Source organism: Camelus dromedarius, chromosome 16, assembly GCF_036321535.1.
Source record: "Camelus dromedarius isolate mCamDro1 chromosome 16, mCamDro1.pat, whole genome shotgun sequence".
In the NCBI taxonomy this organism is placed as follows: domain Eukaryota; kingdom Metazoa; phylum Chordata; class Mammalia; order Artiodactyla; family Camelidae; genus Camelus; species Camelus dromedarius.
Window position 1 is genome coordinate 3,852,633 of NC_087451.1, and position 20,851 is coordinate 3,873,483.

The 20,851-nt window shown below is 40.7% G+C and overlaps 1 long non-coding RNA gene across 5 annotated transcripts in view; it reads left to right on the plus strand.

Moving 5' to 3' along the window:
- Window positions 1-302: 302 nt before the first annotated feature.
- The window catches only part of LOC135323187 (uncharacterized), a 34,101-nt gene continuing 13,552 nt past the window's right edge, over window positions 303-20,851 (plus strand). For 2 of the 5 annotated variants that reach the window (XR_010384415.1, XR_010384417.1), the window contains exons 1-3: window positions 303-2,417; window positions 2,697-2,921; window positions 9,565-9,688. This is a non-coding gene — a long non-coding RNA (uncharacterized LOC135323187). The other 3 variants (XR_010384414.1, XR_010384416.1, XR_010384418.1) reach the window with 3 other exon arrangements.

The window sequence follows — 20,851 nt, forward strand, 5'->3', positions numbered from 1 at the left end:
CACATTGTTCTTCTTTTTCAAGTACGTTTTGGTTACTGAGACCCTCGAATTCCCATATGAATTGTAGCAGCAGCTAGTTAGTTTCTGCAGAGGAGCCCGCAGGGATTGTGATCGAGACCACGTTGAATATACGGATCGTTCTGGGGAGCACTGCCATTCCAAGAGCGCTGTCTTCTGATCCAGCAATGTGCGTGGTTTGTTTGTCCAGGTATTTAGGTTTTGTTTAATTTTTTTTTTTTTAACAATGCTTGGAGTTTACAGAGTTATTTTACTTTTTTTTTTTTTTTTGCCTTTATACTGAGGACAAGTGTGCCAGGTACCGGGATCAGAAGTGTATTTGAGCCCCGCCACTTGCTGCCGCCATGGTCGCTGCGCTCTTGCTTCACCCGCTCTACAATCTTGCACAGAATAGGACCTCAGTAACTCTCTCTCTCGAATGATTATATGCTTGTTGGATGATGCTTGGGAGTCCGTGTGAAGATTTTTTTTCCCCTGCCTTTCCCCACTTCTTTACTATGCCCTTTCTCTTCCTTTCCTCCAGCCTGGGTTTCAGTTTACCTGTGGCATTGATTTTTCTTGTCTGTAGACACTTCCTTTCACTGGTTCACGATAATTTTACATGTGGGCTGTGGAAACTTGCTAGATGTCAAGAAAGAGCCAATCCATTGCATGCTAGTATTTTTAGAGTGCATTATTGTTTTATCGATTGAAATTAAATCAGGGTGACCCCCTGAGCCCTCCCGTGAGCTGTTTTTGCCTTCCTACAGGTGATAATGTTCTGGTTGCAGAATGTGCTCTTTCCCCAGACTTGGTTTTGGAGTTAAGTCACCATCAGTGGAGCCCTCTCTTTAAAAGATGAAGAAAACATTTGCTCCTTCTCCCTGGTTGGGGACTTGGATGAGATGAGGTAACAGATAAAGAATGGAGCCCCACCTCATTCTAACACCCGCTCGTTCCGTTCCTTTCTCCACGGAAAAAGAGTACAATTCAACACTATAAAGATTGATTGTGAGCAAATGAGATAGACAGGACAACCGATCATTTATTAAATATACTTTCATGCCAGAAACAAATGTATTATACACACAAAAAGCACACAAAGCACGGTAGTACCGTGATTACAAACGTGGGTCCGAGTTCGAGTCCTGCTCTGGAGTGACCAGTCCTGTGAGATGGAGAACTGGTAGGTCGGCTTAGCCTCTCCCGGGCTTGTTTTCTGTCCTGCAGAGATGGGGCTCGCTAGGCGTCCCTCCCCCATAGAGGTGCTGTAAGGTGTAAATGATGCGCGTGGGCAGCCCGAGCACAGCTGCTCGTTCCTCGTAAGTGCAGGAGGGCATAGCTTTTGTGGTGAAGGCTTTATAACAGCCCCGTGTAGACTCTCAGTGCTCCGAAGGGATGCCTTGTGGTTTGGAGATGGGATTCTCATTTCTGTAAATACCCAAGGATTGTGTAATTGGGCCCTGCTGATTTGAATCTATTCTTTTGAAAGTACATATTGTAGATATATTTTTCAAGCATGCATGCTTTTTTTTTTATTATTTATAGTTCTACCCTCTCTCTTGGTGTGACATTTCATGGAATCCAGGAAACAGCCCTAAGCCACCTGCCTCTTCACACGTCTCCGTGGCAGTTTTCTTCCCTGACTAGAAGAGGGTTCTGCATAGGGAATTTTCTTTGTTCCCCTTTTCTTGGAGTCTCTCTGTCTGTCTGCCCACCTCTCACCTGTCCAACTGTCCATTTCTCTACCCACTCATTCTTCTGACTTGTTCCAAAAAGCATTTCAGGCAGCTTACAGAAGAACAGATACCAAATAAACAGGTGAGAAAATGGGGCCAAGTTCAGACAGTGAGGCTAGGAGGCGAGCCTGTGTGAGGGTGGCAGGCATGAGAGACACGCGTCTGCCCTGTGACTTATAAGATCGACAGCAAGAGTGTGCCTGAGGCTCCCAGCAGACACAGGGAATCAGGGTTTGTGGGAGATGCTCACTGGCTGTGAAATAAATAAGTGGCTGAGGAGAAGCCCAGCCTTTCCAGCTACTAAGGCTTAGGAGAATATTTTGAGTGTCTTCAACATCAGAGTATTTCATCTTTTCTTTTGTCAGAGTTCTACATATAGTTGGTTACATTCTGTACCTGGAAATTTCTACAAAATTTCTTCCCACGTGAGTCCCATGACTCGGGAATGGGGTGGTTCTGCTCATTGACTGGGGTTGGCCAGAAACCGAAAATGACAGCTTCAAAGGAGCCTGGGATTTGTCAGTTATGTTTTGTCAGTACTGTAGAGTTCAAAAAATGCTTTCACAGTATCTCTCCATCTGAGGCGGCAGCGTGCTCTCTTACCAGCATCAGGAGCTCAGGGCCACGGGATGGTGGGGGCTGACTGCATTGCCGTCAAGACAGCTGAGCTAGTCACTGCAGGTGTGGTTCTTTTACGTAAGGCCTTTCATGTTCTTTACTTGAATGTTTCAACAGGGAGTTAATTAACTGAGTCAATTAACATTTAATAAATATGATGCTTTGTTGAAAAGACAGTTATAGACAGAATATAAGCTCTGAAGCCTTTAAAAACGGTTTCATTACTGAAATTTCAGTAGGGGAGATACACAGTTTATCTTATTTATGCCTCTCTTTTAAAGTAACAAAGAAACAAGACAGAAAAGGCAGAGGATGGTTTCTGTTCTTCCTTTCTGCTTGCAGGTGCCCTCACCTCCAGTAGCATCCATCCAGACACCGGAACTGACACTGGCCGTGCTCAGAACTGCCTCAGCCCTGAAGACACAACTGACAAATAGAAGGGGGCCACGCCCTGTTACAGCAGGTGCTCTCACTTTGTGGATCCTTATGTAACTGAGCGGTGTTAATCAGGATTGCCCGTTTTACATTGTGTGGCGCTGCTGCGGTGTCTCCTAGTTACTTGTTTCTGTAAGTATTCTTGTATTATTCCCCACTGCGTGGTACTACACGTCTAAAAATGCTTTTTTCAGATGAAAAATAATGTGCATTTAATATAATATGTCTGAAAAAAGGGGCAAAAGAGTCTATCCTGGTCCCGCTACTCAGAGATAATAATTAACAATTTAACATTTATTTTCTGTTCTTTTCGTCAGTGTGTATCATCTCTGTCATAAAAACCAGTGAGCACTCTGTCCCTGTTTACTGTTCGGAGACCTCCATTTTCCATTCGGCTTATTACATGTTTTTCTACAATATTCTATCTCCCCTGGCATGATTTTTAAAGACCAGTGTAGCATTCTGTCTTATGGAGGCATCGTCCATTTTACTTCGGACTTAAATAAACTTTTAAATTCCAAGTATACTTAACTGAAATACTGAAAAGAGAACTGTGGTGGTACAGGAAGGCCCCTAACTCCCTTCCCATTATTTCCTGAGAGTAAAAGCTGTTGAAAATTTGGTATATATATTTCATGACCTTTATGCCTATGAGATACATATATATACACATATGAGAAATCAATGTATAGGTGTGTGTATATATGCTTTATTTAAAAATGAGACCATACTATATGATTTTTTGCAGCTGGCTTTATTCACTCAGGGGTATATCATGGACGTCCTCCCACTCCAGACTCACCCGGCCCTTTCAGATAGATTGGAGGGGTCTCCTGATGTGCGGGTGTCGTCTCTCGTCCACGGACACATTTGGTGGGAGAGTGCTGTGGACAAGGCCCTGGACCACGGTGAAACGCCAGCTCCCTCAGTGCCCGCAGCTCACCTTGATTTACCGCATCATTGTCTTGATGGTGGACAGTTAAGTTTTCTCCACTTTCCACTGTCAGAAAGAATGTTTGAGTTGCATCCTTCTTGTACAGACATTCCTGTGATCTTGTATGTGTATTCCTTTAGTTAAGGCTTCTGGAAATTTAGTCCCTGGATGTGACATTTACATTCATCACAGACTCCTTCAAGTGACTAGAAATTCCTTCTCCATTGGGGAATGAAAAAATGCACAATTACTTATGTAACCAATTCTCTATCGCTGGATATGATTTCACTTCAGTTTTTCTTCCCACCTTTGTAAACAGTGCTGTGTAAATGCCCTGATGGGTACATCTTTTTGGACTGATTTTTTTTTCCTAAAGGAAACGATTCCTAGAAGTGGGGTTGAGTCAGTGTGTATGTACGTTTTTCAGAGCTTACAAATCCATTGATATGTCATCCTCTGAAAAAGTCGCTCATGATTTGTTCTCCCACAGATGGACACTAGCTAGAATATCTTAAAAATATTTGCCAATATGATGAGCAAAATTGCTTTTTCATTGTTTTTGTTTGCATTTGATGACCAGTGAAGTTTTGAGCATTTTTCACTCATTAGCCATTTGACTTTTTTAAAATGAATGATTCCTTTTGTCCTTTGCCCACATTTAAGTGAGGGAGCTTCTTGTTGCTTTGTGACAGCTTTTTGTATGTTATGAAAATTAACTTCGTGAATTCATCAACATGTATCACAGAGCTTTTTCTTGTCATTTCTTTCCTTTCATTTTTGTTGTGGCTCAAACTATTCTTAGGATAGTAAATGTCTTCCTTATGGGTTTTATCTTTGACATTATTCTTAGAAATACTCTCTTATAATGGAATAAATCTCTTCTGTAGGTTTTTTTAATCTCTAAGATGGAGATTATAATAGTACATGTTATAGTGAGGAGAAGTTGAGTTAATAAGAGCAAAGAGTTGTATTTGCTGTTACTAGTACTTTTTAATATTTACATCACTATCTGCAATTTATCTTGTGGTCATTATGACAGGAATGGAATTTATTCTTTCCAGGTGATTCTCTGTCCCAGGACAATTATCGAATTCATAATTTTCTCTTTGATTTGAAATCCCACCTGTACAAAATACTTACATACACTAGAGTCTCTTTTTGAGCTCATGGTTCCCTTCTGTCAATCTCCTTTCCTTACTCCAGCACCATATCTTACATATTGTAAAAATTTATTTAATAACTGGCAGTCTGATTTTTTTTGATTCTTTTCTTCCATCCCAAATTTTCTTGTCAAGTATTATGACTTTATTATTCCTGAAGAATTCCAAAATATTTTGTTCAAGTTAAAAAAAATCAGATTGGAATTTTCATGGGATTTTTTAGTAAGTTTTGAATTATTCTTAGGAGAACTTACATCTTTACAAAACTGCTTTTCTCCATGCAGTATGTTTATGTCTCTACATTCATACCTCTTACTTTAACCCTCAGTACAGTCCTGAAGTTTCTCCATTTAGAATATGGGCATTATTTTTGAATTTATTCCAGATTATTATTTATGTTTTTGTTAATTTTGTAAGTGAGAATTTTTTGCTATTATATTTTTAAATGCTTAAAACTGACATTTAGAAAGGAAGATTCGGTTTGTCAATACTCACTTTGTAACTTGTCATTTAAAATTATAAGTATTAAGTACTTGTTCCAGAATCCTTTCTTTTCTGTTTTTAAAAATTTGTTTCCAAGATTCTCAAAATGTTCATAGCTAAGTAGTATAGGTGGGGACACAGATGGAGAGAGGTAGTGTGGCTCACGTACAAACTGTGAGCACTTTCATGGCTGCCTTTAGGCTGGAGAAGCTGAAGAAGAGCCCAGGTTAGACCAAGGGTGGCTTTGTATGCACTTGAAAGCCAGCTTTCCTGCCTGTGTGGTGAAGCCTGGTGGGTGTGGCAGGTAGGTGATCAAGGTCTGTTCAAGGTCATTGGCTGCACAGAGCGCTGTGTCTGTGAGAACTGGAGACCATTACCATGGGAAATGCTTGGTGCCAGGAACACTGCAGGGGAGCTGGGGAGCCTGTGTGTTAAGGATTTTCCAGCCCTGGGAGTGGGAAGATGAGACTCTGCATTCAGATCTGAGTTTGAATTCATCCTCTCTTGTTTACTGGTCCTCTGACTTTTGTCAAGTTATCTACCCGCTTTGAACTCCTGTTTTCTTGTCTCTCAAAACAGGAGAATTACAGCCTGCTGCTAGAGTGTTTGATCAGGATAAATGATTTGTGTCTATAAGATGCCACGTACAGTCACAATCTCAGTGAGAAATGGGCTGTCGCCTCTTCTTCTGCAACTCAGTGCTCGATAAGACATCGGGGGAAAGCCAGTCCCTAATTTGTATGTGATGCAATGAGGAACAAAATTAACATCTTGCCTTTCCCTAGCAGTATTCTTACTTCTTTGCTTCATTTACCTCTTTCCTCCTTTACTCTCCCCTTTCACCTCCTCCACCAAAAGAGACTGAGTCTGTCTCAGAACACTACATTCAAATTACTTTAAATGTTGGCTCATCCCCATGAAATTACAGTGAAATTAAAAATAATCTGTACACGTCCCAGACATGATTATATTTGATTTACACACACACACACACACACACACACACACACACACAATCAGGCTACCTCCCATTTGCTGAGGGAGAAGGACCACTTTTTCTGAGTTTTCATTCACTGAGCGTGAGAGCAAAGTCTCTTAAGCAGAAATTCGCCTGGCTTCTTGCATGGTTTTTTAAATTGGATTTCTGCTTTGTGTCCACAGAAATAGTCTCCTGTTAGAAGAGGGGAAGTGGAGACATAGATATTCTGCTGAGATATTGGTGTCATCATATTTGAGTTGGAAAGGACATACGACAGCATAGAGTCGTAACTTTTTATGGGTGAGAATCCATGATAGTGTAACTTGGACAAGAACCCGGGTCTTCTGTCTTCATGTCCACGTGGATAAAGAGGCAACTGAGTGGGGGATGGCAGGGATCCTTGCTTGAGTTCCGGGGTCTTGCTAGTTTCCATTGTTCAGCTGCCTTTAGTTTATGTCCATGTGGCCTCTCATGGGAAGGTCACTCTATCCTGATAGATTGAGTTTCTAATCAGCAAAAAGGTCTGGACCCACTCATGGTTCCCAGAGATTTTCTGCTGACCTGCTGACACTTTATATACATGAGACCTAAGAAACTGCTGGATATAAAATCCTTATTGTTATCATTTGCCCTCGAGTTCCACAGGAATGGGGTGCTGTCTCAGGCTGTCTAAGGCCAGCTCTGAACAAAGATAGGGTGATAGGCTGTGCAGCTGGACACTCCCCAGTCGAATGGGATTTCCACCTTAGTTTTTAGAATCAGGCAGATTAGTTCAAATCTTACCTTTACCACTTATTAGCTTTGTGACCTTGAGGAAGAAACTTTACTTTTTTGGGGACAAATTTTCTTTATCTGTAAATAAGTTCAGTATTTATTTTAGGGTTTTTGTTTTAGAATTGAATGAGCTAATTCCCTCATATATTCCTAAAATACTGATCACATGGTTCTATGCTGGTGACTTAGTGGTTGATTACTAAGGGACTCAGTAGTGAGAATGTGGGTGAGGCTCCCTGGATAATAGAGCTTATATTCCGTGATATGCTTGTAAAAGACTGGATTGCAGTGGATTTTTAGTAAATGTCCATTCCTTTCCTAATCCCCATTGATTGTGTATATATCTTTATACTAATATATGAACAATTTTTTATTGAAATTTAAGTCTTTTTGTAGTATTTAAAGTATGTAGCTATAACAAAAATACGTGAAATAAAATTATTTGACTTTTATTTTCTTTTCAATAAGCAAAACAAAATAAAATAGAAAAGAAAAGAAAAAGTTTTGAAGGAGTAGAAATAATTTTATTTCCGTGGAATCGACTCCCTATGTTAGGTTTTTCGGTTGTGTTCTTAAACAGCATATAAAATTGACAGGTTTTGACTTCAGTGTTGATAGCTGGGTGAGTATAGTTTCTTTTTGTGGTTGTCTTTGATGAATTATTTGCACTAGATCATAAATAATGTGCATGTTACATATTGGAAATGAGGAAACAGTGGAGACATACTACCTCCAATGCAGTCATTTTGTTACCGAGTCCAAACTCATTCTGCTCACCAAATGACAGGCCAATAAACTGGGAGATGAGGTGTTGGAGCAAGGAATAGTGACTTTATTTGCAAAGCTGGCAGACCCAGAAAATGGCAGACTGATGTCCTGGAGAACCATCTTTCCCAAGTCAGAATTGAGTCTCCTTTTATACTAAAAAGGGGCGGGGCTGCAGTTGGTTGTTGGAAACTTCTTGTTGTATGAATGGCTTGTCCTTTGAATCTGCTGTTCTTACAGCTGTCCATGTGGATCAAATCATGTTGCCCCTGTAAAACCTCCAAAAATAAAACAAAGTTATTCTCTATTTTGCAACTTGCCATCTCTACATAAGTGCAGATTAGTTAGCATCCTTCAAGATCACGGCCAGGAGAAGAGGCTGTCCTGGATATTTCAGTCTAAAGGCAACTTTCTTTTACAAATGGTGCAGAGATAGCAAGTCTGAGCCTAGAAAACAGGGCACAGGGTTAAAGCCAAAGGAACAGACCTAACATGGGGTCAAAATTGTTCTTTTCTATTACAATTCCCTTTTCCGCTTCATAGATAATTTTAGTAAGAAACATGAGCAATTTTGTATTTTTGCTTCTTAATAACCGATAAGTGGGCCAACTATATTTTTGTGAGCAGGGATGCTGTGCGGGCATAGGGGCCACAGCAAACTCTTGTTGGGGGTGGCCGACCCTGGAACATGTCTGATGCCCCGTGAGTGTTGGTGAGGGTCCCCCTAGCCAGCGGCTCTCTTCAGGAGCCAGCATATGGGCATTGATATCTGGAGACCTCATTTTCGGCTGCAGGAAATTTTTTAGATACTGCGATTGAAAAATCACTCCAGCTGGGGATAATTCGGGAAAAAAGGAAAAGGAAAAGGGTTTGGAGTAGAGTAGAAGAGAAGGACATCAGATCACGGAGCCTGAGTGCTTGGCAGCGGGGCTTCGGGGGAGAGGGGAGCAGACGTGGGGAGGGGCCTGGCCCCAGAACCAGCTCCTGCACCTGTCCCCGTGCCCAAGCCACATAGCTTTTAATTGGGCCACCTCTCTGGGCTGGATGTCACCCTGGGCAGAACCTTGAGAATCGAAGGTAAGGGGTGGGCAGCACTCACCTAGGGGGTCACTGTGGATTTCGGTCAAGTCCACAGTGCCTTTTCTGGTCATGTGTCTTCACTTGTCCTTTATCTCAGGATCTGAGGAGGAGGAGAAAGGAACTCAGGTAGAGATCCAGGAAGATATCCGACTGTGTTAAGAGAGGACAGACACAGTGACACGGGGAGCGAGGACACTTGCAGCAAAGTAAAATTACTTCACAACTATTGCTTCAGAGTTGCAGGTGTGAGAGAGCCTAAGCCTGTCTCAGAGTGCAGGGGACAAGTGGAAAGGAATGGCAAAATTTCCACTGAAAATTGAAATTTTGTTAAATAGCCTTCTACTGTTGCTTGTATCACTTGAATGAATGCAGGCATATTTCTGTGGGCATTTATAGGTTCACTCAACCCCACCAGCCCCTCTTGCCCCCATCGGGGATGGGATTTCTCAAGCACAGTGCCCCTCCTGCTTGGGTGGGCCACGCTGCGTGTCCTCGCCTGGGGCCGGGCTGCTGCAGGGCACTGAGTCCCCGAGGCGCGGCCTGGGAGACACGACAGGAATATCTCTGCTCTCGACTGAGGGCCTCCTTTTCCCCCTGCAGTGTAAGAATGCTGGTGACTGAGTTAGAAGCATGCTCCCAAGCTGTCCGTGTCCTTGACATTCAGAAGCGGACCCTGGAAGCTTCCAAATTTCTCCAGAATGCATTCTACATTCACCTTCGGCAGGTGAGTGTATGTCTTTACACAAGTGGAGGAATTACTGCCGTTTTCCTGGAACTTACTCACCACTAGTCCGTCTGATTTTTCTGTGCTAGGATTCAGTATGGCCTGCTAAAATATCTGGAGTCAGATCTTGAAACACTGATGAAGAGGATCATTTATTTTATTTCTATATATGATAGCCTTTTACTTTCAAAATTCAGAATTTTTGGTTCTTTCAGGAATTTTTGGGGGGTTGGCGAAACAACTTTGCTCTTACCATCTTTGAGACCTGTTGCTTTGTGCCTCTCACCTGTCTTCTGTCACTTGTGAGGCGATTCCATTTGTGACCCTGTCCGGGTTATTCATGTTATAAAACATATAGTCTGTTAAAGTACAGTCCCTCTTACTCCGAAGACATTCCACAAATACTACTAAAACCTGGGTGTGGTTTTAAGAAGACAGAATCATTAGAACATGTACTTGCAGGTTGCTAGTGCAAAATCCCCAAATCAATAGTCTAGCTCAACATCTAAAATCTTTCTAATCTACCTTGGATTTGTATGGATAAGTGAAGCAGTTTGCTAAGAACTCAAGACCAGGGTTAGAATACAGGCTGGTGTAGCTCAGCAGGTCCTCCTGAGCCAGCGCTGTGCCAGAGGGCGGGGCTGAGGGGGAGAGGGCTGGGCCTTGGGGAAAGGGGAGGGCCAAGAAGGAGGGGGGTCCTGCCGTTCCTGAGCTCAAAGTTTCATGGCAAACACCTTCACCAGGTGAAAAACTTGGAGTTTCTTCTAAGAACAGTAGGTTTGAAAAGAGTCATAAAAGCACAGGAGTGACAATATCCCATTTGTGTCTAGTATGGGAGAGCGTCTGTGGGGCCACTTGGGAGACTCGTGAGTCCAGGTGTGCAGTGTTGGTGGCTTCCACCTGAGCGGTGGGACAGTCAGTGGGACAGTCACTGGGAAAAAATGAACAGACTTTAGGCATGTTTAGATGGTAAAAAGGAAAGGATGAATGATGTCTGTGAAGGTAGGATGGAGTTAGGCCCAGGTTTCTGGGTGGATTAATGAGGTAAGTGATATTCCTGCTGTGCTCTGAGGAGGGAAAGCTGCAGAGGGAGCTCTGGGGGAAAACTGATGAGTTCAGCTGTGCGTAAAGTGAAAGGCTGTTCGATGTGTGGTCTGGGAGCTCAGGTGAGAGCCAGTAGCAAGTAGCGGGAGGGGAGAGAGTCTGTCAAATCATTTTGTGAGCATACAAATAATTATGATTAATGATACACTTACGCCTCTACATTCTGGATTTAAAACCCATTAACATTTTGCTATATTGACTGCAGAGGTTCCTAATTTTTTTTAACAGAAATAAAATAAATAGAAACAAAATAGTGGAGTTAATGAACATCATAGAGTTGATGTGTGTCCTTGTATGTATTTTGATACCTCATCTGTTTATAACCATAATCTATAAAAAGTTAACTAGTTTAGCATAAGAGTTAAACAGAGGTACGTGACACACAGTGTTGGGGCTTGAAGCTGATCTTCTTAGGCAAATTATGTCGCCTCTCTGTGCCTTAGTTCCATCTTCTGTGACTGCCCCCGGGCCCCTCATCACAGCTGATTTCCTAGACTAGATGTTGGGAGGGAGGCTGCTGAAGGGAGTAAGAAGTGGCAACTGCTAGGGACACTGAAGAGAGACACAAAAAGTGATTAAAGCTGATAAACTCAGTACAAACAAATACTCTCAAAAGAGAAAGAATCCCGCAGTGTTTTGAGCCACTTAGCATATGGGAAACAAAACCACGTGGACCCAAAGCTCTTGAGCATGTGAATATTGTGGGTGGGAGGGTGTCATCAGAAAAGGGTTGAGAAAAGGCCTTTTGGTTTCCCTTGACGTTTCCAGTAAGGATGGGGAGCAGAAGAGAAAGCCCCCTGCTTCACAGTGGAAGCTGCTGTTTTGTGCAAAACTGACCAAAGGTTGGAGACCAGTCATCAGCGGTGCTGGCAAATGAAGAGACTTCGGGATTGGGTGGGGCACTTGCTGCGACTTCCAGGTGACCTGCTGGCTGGGGGCTGTGTGGCGGGCAGTAGGTTTGCAGGGTGACCCGGGCATAAACCCTGGCTCTGAGGCTGCTGGTCTGACTAGCAAACCTGGGCACTCGCAGTCCTAATGGGGCAGCTGGGGATGTGGCCTGGGACACCTGCCATGCTGAGGGTGAAAAGAGGGCTTCCCTGAGGGGGTGTCCCTGCGGAGATTGGAAACGTCCTCCTGCAGGGGAGGAAGAGCCTCTGAGCAGGGTGCTGGATGCACAGGCAAGACCACCCTGAGCACGGAGGGTTTGGGGAGCCGGAAGTCACACAGTGTCCCGAGCAGCCTTGTTCCTGAGAAACTAGAGGGAGAAGAGGCTGAAAAGGCAGGCTAGTGTCAGACCCGGTGGTGGGTTATGAGTGACAGTAAAGGACTGGTCCGGCAGGCACGAGAGAACCCTGTGGGCGTCCCAGCGGGGGCGTCACACCGGAGGGTGTAGCTGGGTTACAGACTTTGCCACTTATTAGCTGTGTGACTTTGAGCAAGATCACCCCACCTCTCTCTATATATCTTCATCTGTAAAATGACACAGTGACAAGCTCGTGTCATCAGAAGGCTTAGTTTAGCTCTGATCCTCTGTGTCCAGTCTTGTCAGTGCTTCCCTGCAAGGTTCTGTATTGGCTGCTCTTACCCTCAGATGGGAGGGCGTAGAGGGACATTGTAGCACCTGACGGCAGGAAGGGGTTGCTTTAAAAACAGACATGTAGCCGCCTGCAGCTGCAGGCCTGCAGGCAGTTTGATTGATGGTCCTGGAGAGGACTTTGGAGGCCTTAGCATCGTTTTAAGACTTGTTTTCCCTTGGGGGCAGCATTTGCCTTTGCAGATTAATGTTGAAGATTTGGGCTTCTTGCAAAGCTGTCTTCAGAGATGGTTATATATGTAACATATCGTATAAAATAAAACGCTTTTATTTAATGTGTGGGACTTTGCAGCTGTTGGGAACAGCTCTGTTGGCCTGGTCTCCACGGAGGACACTAGGGGTCAGCAGAGCGTGCGGGAGGGCAGGCAGCCCGCCATGCTGCTGCGGGGTGTTCTCCCCAGCACAGCACTCTGCTGAGTTGACTCTTCTCTGAGTTTGGTTGCCAGATGAGCAGACAGCAAATTAATGAGTTCTGGTGGGATTGTATAATGACAGGAAGAAAGAGGGTCCCGTAGTTTTTCTGGACTAGAACATGCTTTTGGTTCCTGATCCAGTGTGTTCCATTACAGAATTGATGAGTTGTGTCTATTCTGGGACTTGTCGACTGAAAGAAATGTGTAGCCTGAAAGTTTAGAGTTATGCTTTATTTGGCGGGAGGACTCGAGGCGGGATGACAGCCTTCAAATCTGTCTGAGGGACTGCTCCTAAGAAGTAGGGGAGGAGCTAGGATTATATAGGAACTTTACAACAAAGACCAGGGAGTTGGAAGAATAAAAGATTGCTTGTTATCTAAAGAAATCCAGGCATCTCAAGTTCAAGAATTTAGTGATTTTCTTTGTATGGGAGGAAGTAAACATTTTGGCTCATTGAATTCATTCCTTTTACAAGCACCTAGTTATCTAGGGCCAGTATTCTGTCCTTTCTTATTCTGAGTCCCCTCAGAGGGCACCATTCTGACTGGCTGCCTAGGCTGAGCTATAGGCCTGTCCTCCCTGGGAGATGGTGGCAGCTGCTGATGACTTGGTTTCAGCGTTCTTTGTTTACTGACATGGTTGCCATATTTTCATTCACATTGTAGTATTTTCATTCACAGTGCTCCCCCTTGGTCCTAAATTCGACCAATATTTTGAGAGACATTTCATGACCAATTTTGTCCCAGGGTGCTATGAAGGCTCATTCCTAGTTCAGGTTGAAGAAACTTCTGACCTGCCATTCAAGGTGTTAGGTGTTTTTATCAGGCCCTGTTGATACTAGAAGTTCTCTGGATGGCCTGTCTTACTAGTCTGTTATGATCCAGGAAATGTTTACCCTTCGTTGCTCATTCCCATACCTAGAATCACACTGTTATAATTATTTTATGCAGGGTTATAAATTTTATGTATTTCTTCAATATGATTTGCCATCATCAATCTTGTTGTAGGCCTAGCTACACTTTGGGAAATGTAAGAGAAAACAATCTTATAAAATAGACAGGATATAAGTAATACAGCTAGTAACGTTAATAAAGTCACGATTAAGAATTTAATAGTCAAGAAGTTATATTTTGGGGTTAAAATTTTTCTTGTGTTTCTGACTGAGTTTGAGTGATCTTACGAGAAAGTTTGTATTTATGGTCAGGCTTCGAGCAAGTATTAATTGGCCAGGTGAGGTCTCCCACCTTGTAAGATCAACAGTGGCCTAAACAGAACTATAATTTCCTTTTTAGAATAACGTTTCTGAGGGCTATCTAGTTAGAGCCTTGGAGTAGGGAAACCCACCAAGGTAACACAGAAGTACTAGACATAGGTAATTTACCATAAACTTAACAATTGGAGTAGTTCATAATCAAAGGTAGGAGAAATTATCAAAGTAATTGGTATACAGGCCTGGTCTGGTGTCTTGGGTCAGCTGTCTACCTCATATGTCGTCATCTTCTCATCCTGGCCTGGTAGCTTTTTCTCCATTTGGGCATTGTTTTAAGGTGAGCAGTGCTCTATAGGCCAGTGCACTGCAGGGGCTCTTTCTGATTGGAAATGAATCTGAAAGTCAGTTTCCTTCAGCTTTGCTGTGTATGGTCTAGTTAAGAGTACCTGATAGAGTCCTTCCATTCATGTTGGAGACAGTTTTTTAAGTCATGCCTGTTCCAGTATGTATAATCCCCTGGCCGCATGTCATGGGGCATTGGATCTTTACCCAAGGATATATTACTAAGCTTCAGAAAGAAACATACTGTGTCCTTTTAATAATTCAATTAAACTTTGCAGCAATGTAACATGACAGCAAGGAATGATCTGGGAAGTGTCTTACTAAATATAGACCTCAATTAACAAAACGAGAATTTAATATCCACTAAAATATAATCTTTTTCTCACTAAAGTTCCCTCATTTTTATCAAATATAGTCAAATCAAGGTGAATTTGTTTACAAGTTAAGTCTGATTATTTGATCATATAGGCTCTTTTAAATTGGCTGTGTTGGAACTTTTAATAAGGACTTTTAAGCTAGAATGTTAATAAGGTTTGCTAAGGCCAGGAAAGCCCCGTCAAGGGCTTGTCATAGATTTCTGCCTAACAGATTTAGGTAAATTCTTTTCTCTTTGAAGTCCTTAAAATACCTTGAGGGTCCTATACCTGTTAGGAGACGATCTTCCTAATTTATCTCATAGAGCCACTGGGGACCTTAAAGATTTTAGTCTCTTGAGGGATCAGATAGAGAGAAAAGATAACTGTTCTAAGTCTGCTTACATAGGTATAATTTATCAAATTGACGTGAATCATAACTAGTTTAAGGAGAAGAGTTTCTTTATGTCTGGTAAACAGGTTAAAAGCCAGTAGTATTTCAGACAAAATCAAAAATTGTAACCATATTCATCAGTTTACTCAGTCCCACGTAACTAATTCTTTTAATCAGAGTTTTCATTAGACCTTTAAAATTTCTTACCCAGTTTATTTCAGTGCTATAGTTTGAAATTTATTAGAAATCAGTAAATCTCCTTGAAGAGAGAGTATTTTGCAAAATCATCAGAAGAAAACAATTACCTGCCTATAAATGACAACAGAATTAACAGCATGGTTAAACAACATTACACTCTAATCTATAAAGAAACCTGGTCACAATAACCAGAATTATGACTGGTAACATTTCAGATACACCAGAATGTTAGGGAGTCCATATAATTTCTAGAATATCTATATTAATAATATTTTCTCATACAATATAACCTAGGAAGATTTATTATTCATTTGACAATACTTCCCATGTTAGTTAACATGCCAAATGAAACTTACTACTTTAAAATCTCTCTTTGAGATGTTTCAGGGACCCTTTGTAGCATCCCATAGTTAACTGGAGACTAAAAGAATTTTAATGAGAAATTGATATTTGGGGAGCTTGTTAAAAGTTTTCAAAACACTTGGTCAGATAAACGTATAGATCACTGTAAAGTAGTACTTACTCATTAACAAGAAAATATTTCAAAGGTAAAGGCACAACAGATCACTTAAGTCGCATAAGAAGTTTTACAATTTGTTACTGAAGGTGGATTAATATTTTAAGAAAATTTTGTCCCCTTAACAGAGAGAAAACCAAATCTAGTCTTGTACCAGCTTACTTCTAAGATTCATTTACTTTGCCCAAATTGATTCTAAACTTAGCCAATTCTGACCACGTACAAAACTCTTTCCTCAGGGTTCCTCTTCCACAAGCCTTCCACAGCTTTCTATACTCGTATTAGTGTGTCCCTTATTTTTTCTTCCATTCAGAAGTAACCAGATTCAGGACAAAGTCACTATTTTTCATTAACAAAATATAATTCCATTCCTTGTATCTTCCTTTACACATTTATCTTACCTTCCTAGGATACTGGGATCTTTCCCTTAATAATAGAGACTATTTCAGAGTGGCACCAAGCATTTATTAATATTTCTAAACACCTTTAGTTTCTCTGTAAGAGGAAGTCATATGTTAAGTAATTCATATTTCAATCTTATTTTATCTGAAAATGGTATAGCTATTAAATAAAATCCTATCATTTAACTTAATTTAGCACAACTCTAGAATTTAGATACCAAACATTTAGAGATTATCTTAAGCATATATTTTAAATATATATTTTAAAAAATTTACCCAAAACTCTCATCTCATTTGCATTTAATTTACTTCAAATTTTATCACACCACATTACTATTATTATTTTTGACAAATCTGTAACAGATATAACAGGATCTTATTTGACTTTCATTAAACCTAGGTACAGTAAAGGTATTATACTTAATATTGATGACTTTAAAGATGTCTATATTAATTAGAACATACTTAAACTAAACAATACCAAGTGTTATCTTAATATTGAATATTTTCCAGTTCACGTGAACCTGAAGGTCAAATTAGTCAGTTTTTATTTTAAAAATACTTAATTTGTAAGCTATTACTTTTTACGTCAATTAAGCAGAGCTCTTTGACTTTGTTTTTTTTTTTTTTTTTTTTTTTTTTAGCTGTAGAAATATCTCACATCTATAATGTGTACTCAGGCTTATAAACAGACCAAAGCTAGAGATCTCATAGCTTCACTTTAAAACTTACTTATAAGATAGGTATAATAATAGTTGGAGTAAGCTGAATTTGCTTGCTCAAATCACTAAGGCTTACTATTTATGAAAAAGACATTTAAGATTTCTTGACAAAGTCTGACGGACCCATCAGAGTTCTGAGTTCTAAAATGCCAAAAATTTCTTTGGCCTTAAGTTTTCTCTCATTGAGCTAATTAGGTTCAGTCCTAGGTCACTGTTTGCTGTATATACATTTCTGATCTGCAAGACAATGACAGACACTTCCAGTTCCCCAGAGAACTGCTCTGTCACGCAGGCCCAATTGTATCTCCTTATTTGGCTTTTTTGTATCAGTGAGAAGAGCTGTAAACAAAGAATTCCATGTTTTAAAACTTTAAGGTTCAATTTATCTTGTCTTCCAAAGCTTGCATAAGGCATTTAGTAAGGTCTCTTTTCCTTGAGTTATAAGTTAAACCCAGGGTAAACTTCTTATTATATTTTTCTATTAGCCACTGAATATTAGTTTTTAGTTTTACATTATATTGGACGGCTCATGTAACTCTATTGGTTTCCTTTATTTTGTTCAATTAATATTTTCTGAGGGACAGAAATGTGCCCAGCCTTGTAATACCAAGAAGGGGAAGCGTTTTTCCATTGAAACATATCTATCCCACAACATAATTAAGCAAAAAGTTTATATAAAGCCCATTTAAACATACCAATTTTACAAGCTTTTATCTCAATTTTATTAACTCTTATACCTTTAATTTTAATATTTATTAGGTTTAATCAATAATTTTTATTTCTAGAAGGAATGCCAGAAGCATTTTTCTTCTTTTCTTTTCTTTCTTTTTTTTTTTTTCACTGTATCTAATTTTATAGAAAAGTCTCTGGGATCCCCAAGTTTGAGCCAAAGAACTTAGGCCCTTCTCAACTTTTAATTTGATTAATTGGTCTGTTGCCCCAGTCATAGATCAAATATCACAGTCTCCATATATTATATGTATCTATCCCTATAAATACATACATTTTAAACTGGGGCAAATAAAACGGACTTCTTTGAACTTTAATTTTGTGGGGCAGTAGGTGATCTCTTTGGCCATTTTTTTTTTTTAACTTTACGTAGTGTAGTATCAAAACCTTGTCTCTAAATCCAAAAATGTCCATTTTATTTATCTCATTCAAAATAACCATCAAAAAAATTTACCCATTTTGGATAATCCCCTTATCTTTTTTTTTTTTTTCTGTTAAGAAAAAAATCTTTTGACATTTTTACATTCTTTTTTCCAGTTACTCAACCTAATTAACATTAATTATTCTAAGATTTTATTAACATCTCTAAAACCATTAATGGGAAAGGAAAAACATAAATGTAGCTTTTTAAACCAGTTTTTTTTAAATAAGTTCTTAGATTAACCATTAGATATATTTTCTACCTTTAAACTTGATTTTAATAGGTACCAATAAAACGGCTCTTTATAATGAGAGCTCTTTCAACTTTCACCAATTTAAAAGATTTTCCAAATTAAGGGATCCATCATATGGCCATCAATTTATATATATATAGTGATTTTAAACGAATAAGATGAAGAGGCTTTTCCAAATGAGAGTAGGGGTGCTGCCTAAATAAAATTCAAAAGTTTACTCTCCAAAAGGTAAAGCAGTTCATGGTCCAGACTGATGCAAGAAAGGTTAAGATGGCAAAATGCCTGAAAATTGGTACAAAGGATTGTTGAGAATCCCAATTTATTTGTGTGGCCACCATATGTACACAATACTTGTACCTTTTGCATGGCAGAGTCCAAATTTTCCATTAAAAACAAAAAGGAAACACATATATACATACATACACACACATAAAACACCCAGCGAAAGATAAAACGTTTATATTTCAAGGACACAGGAAGAGAAATCCAAGTTCCCCCTAAAAGGGTTTTGGTTTTTATAAGTCCAGAATTCCAAAAAATGTTTTTATCAGGCCTGGTTAGTTACTTTAAGAGTGAGATATTTTTTAATTCCCAATTAAATTTGTAAGTTTTGTATGTATATAAACCTGGCTGGGGTATTAGTTGGAGGCTGGCAATCTGTCATTTCTTTATCTTTTTTTCCTTTTCTTTCTTCCTTTCTTTCTTTCTTTTTTTTTTTTTTTGAAAGTTCTATTCCCCATTCTAAGGTAGGGTTGTCAGAATAAAATTGCTAGTAGGTTTTCCCGCAGGGACAACTCTATGGCATGAAGTCTTTGCCTATACCACTCCTGCAAGTTTCTCAGTCATCCGAGAAAACTGTTACCAGCCAGGAAGTGGGTCCCATTTTTGGAGTTGAAAGGTTCCTCATAAGAGTTTTACTTTTATTCTGAAAAATTCAATGGAGGTAACCAAATTGAGGAAAACATTAGGCCAGCCTCTTACCTAACCACTCAGTCCTGACCCCAGGGTCTTTCAACATGGACCCACTCTGGATGTCTCCACTGGGTATTTTCCTGGTATCTTTCAACCAGCCCCACCTTGGACGTCTCCTAAAGATGGGTGTTTCCCGTTATCTTTCAACCAGGCCCCACCCAGTATGTCTCCACTGGGTGGGTTAATCCCCCCCCAGTATCTTTCAACTGGAGGGCCAGGTACCTGGATACACCGCCAAATAAAACTCAGGATTATCACCCAATATGGGAGATCCGAGAACCAAGATAGACTCACCCAAATTCATCTGGACTCCCCGAGGAGGTGGATGGGCACAAAGGGCCACTGCTGGTACCAAGGCTCCGGATACTCGGAGAGTTCAGGTGGAGAAAGTCTGCTCTGGGTCCCTTCATGGTGTCCAAAACTGTTGACTGAAATACATGTGCAGCCTAAAAGTTAAGAGTTATGTTTATTTGGCGGGAGGACTCGAGCCGGGATGACAGCCTCTCAGATGGCTCTGAGGGACTGCTCCGAAGAGGTTGGGGAGGAGCTAGGATATATAGGAGCTTTACAACAAAGACCAGGTAGTTGGAACAATAAAACATTGTTATCTAAAGAAAGCCAGGTATGTCAAGTTAAAGAGTTCAGTGATTTTCTATGTATCATTTGGGCTCACTGGATTCATTCTTTAGACAAGCACCTAGCTATCTAGGGCAAGTATCCTGTCTTGTCTTATTCTCATTCTGTTCAGAGGGCACTGTTGTGAGTGGCTGTAGAGGCTGGTCTTCAGGCCTGTCCTCGCTGGGGGATGGCGGCAGCCGCTGATGACTTGGTTTCAGCATTATTTGTTTACTGACATGGTTGCAGTATTTTCATTCACATTGTAGTATTTTCATTCACAGACTGATTGTGGATAATCTGGAAACTTGGAAAGGAACCGAGATAGAATTACTGCAGGTACCTTCTACTTTTATATTCCGTGTGCAAACATAAACACGGATGAAGCATACATTTGAATTTGGTGGTGTAGGGAAGGGTTTCTGCACATTACAGGAGAAGGCAAGGCAGAATTCCTCTACTTTGTTGGCAGGGATGTGGGTCCACCTGTCTTTTCTGTAGCGGTTTCTGAGAGCAGTTTATGGTAATTAACAAACATTGACAAACGGTGGCACACATTGCATTTAAGAGCTGGCCTGTGCAAACTTGTGTATTGGACAGGTGGATTGGAGAGAGATGTAGCCCAGGCCTGGGCTGAGATACAGGTTTATATCGCCATTTCCTCACCAAAGGGCCTTGGACTAGAGTGTAACCTCCCTTAATCTGTTGGTGAATCTGTGAAATGTGCATTATAATATTCGTTTCTTCCTGGGTTTGTTGTAAGTTGTAAATAGTATTATAACACTCATGAAACACTTAACAAACAGGCACTTAGCAGTGTTCACTGTGTCTGTCCGCCCCGCTTAGCGTGTGTCACAGCCGTAAAGGTAGCATGTGCCTGTTGAGGATGCACTGGTAGCCCCTTGAATAGGTTGTGAATTTGGTG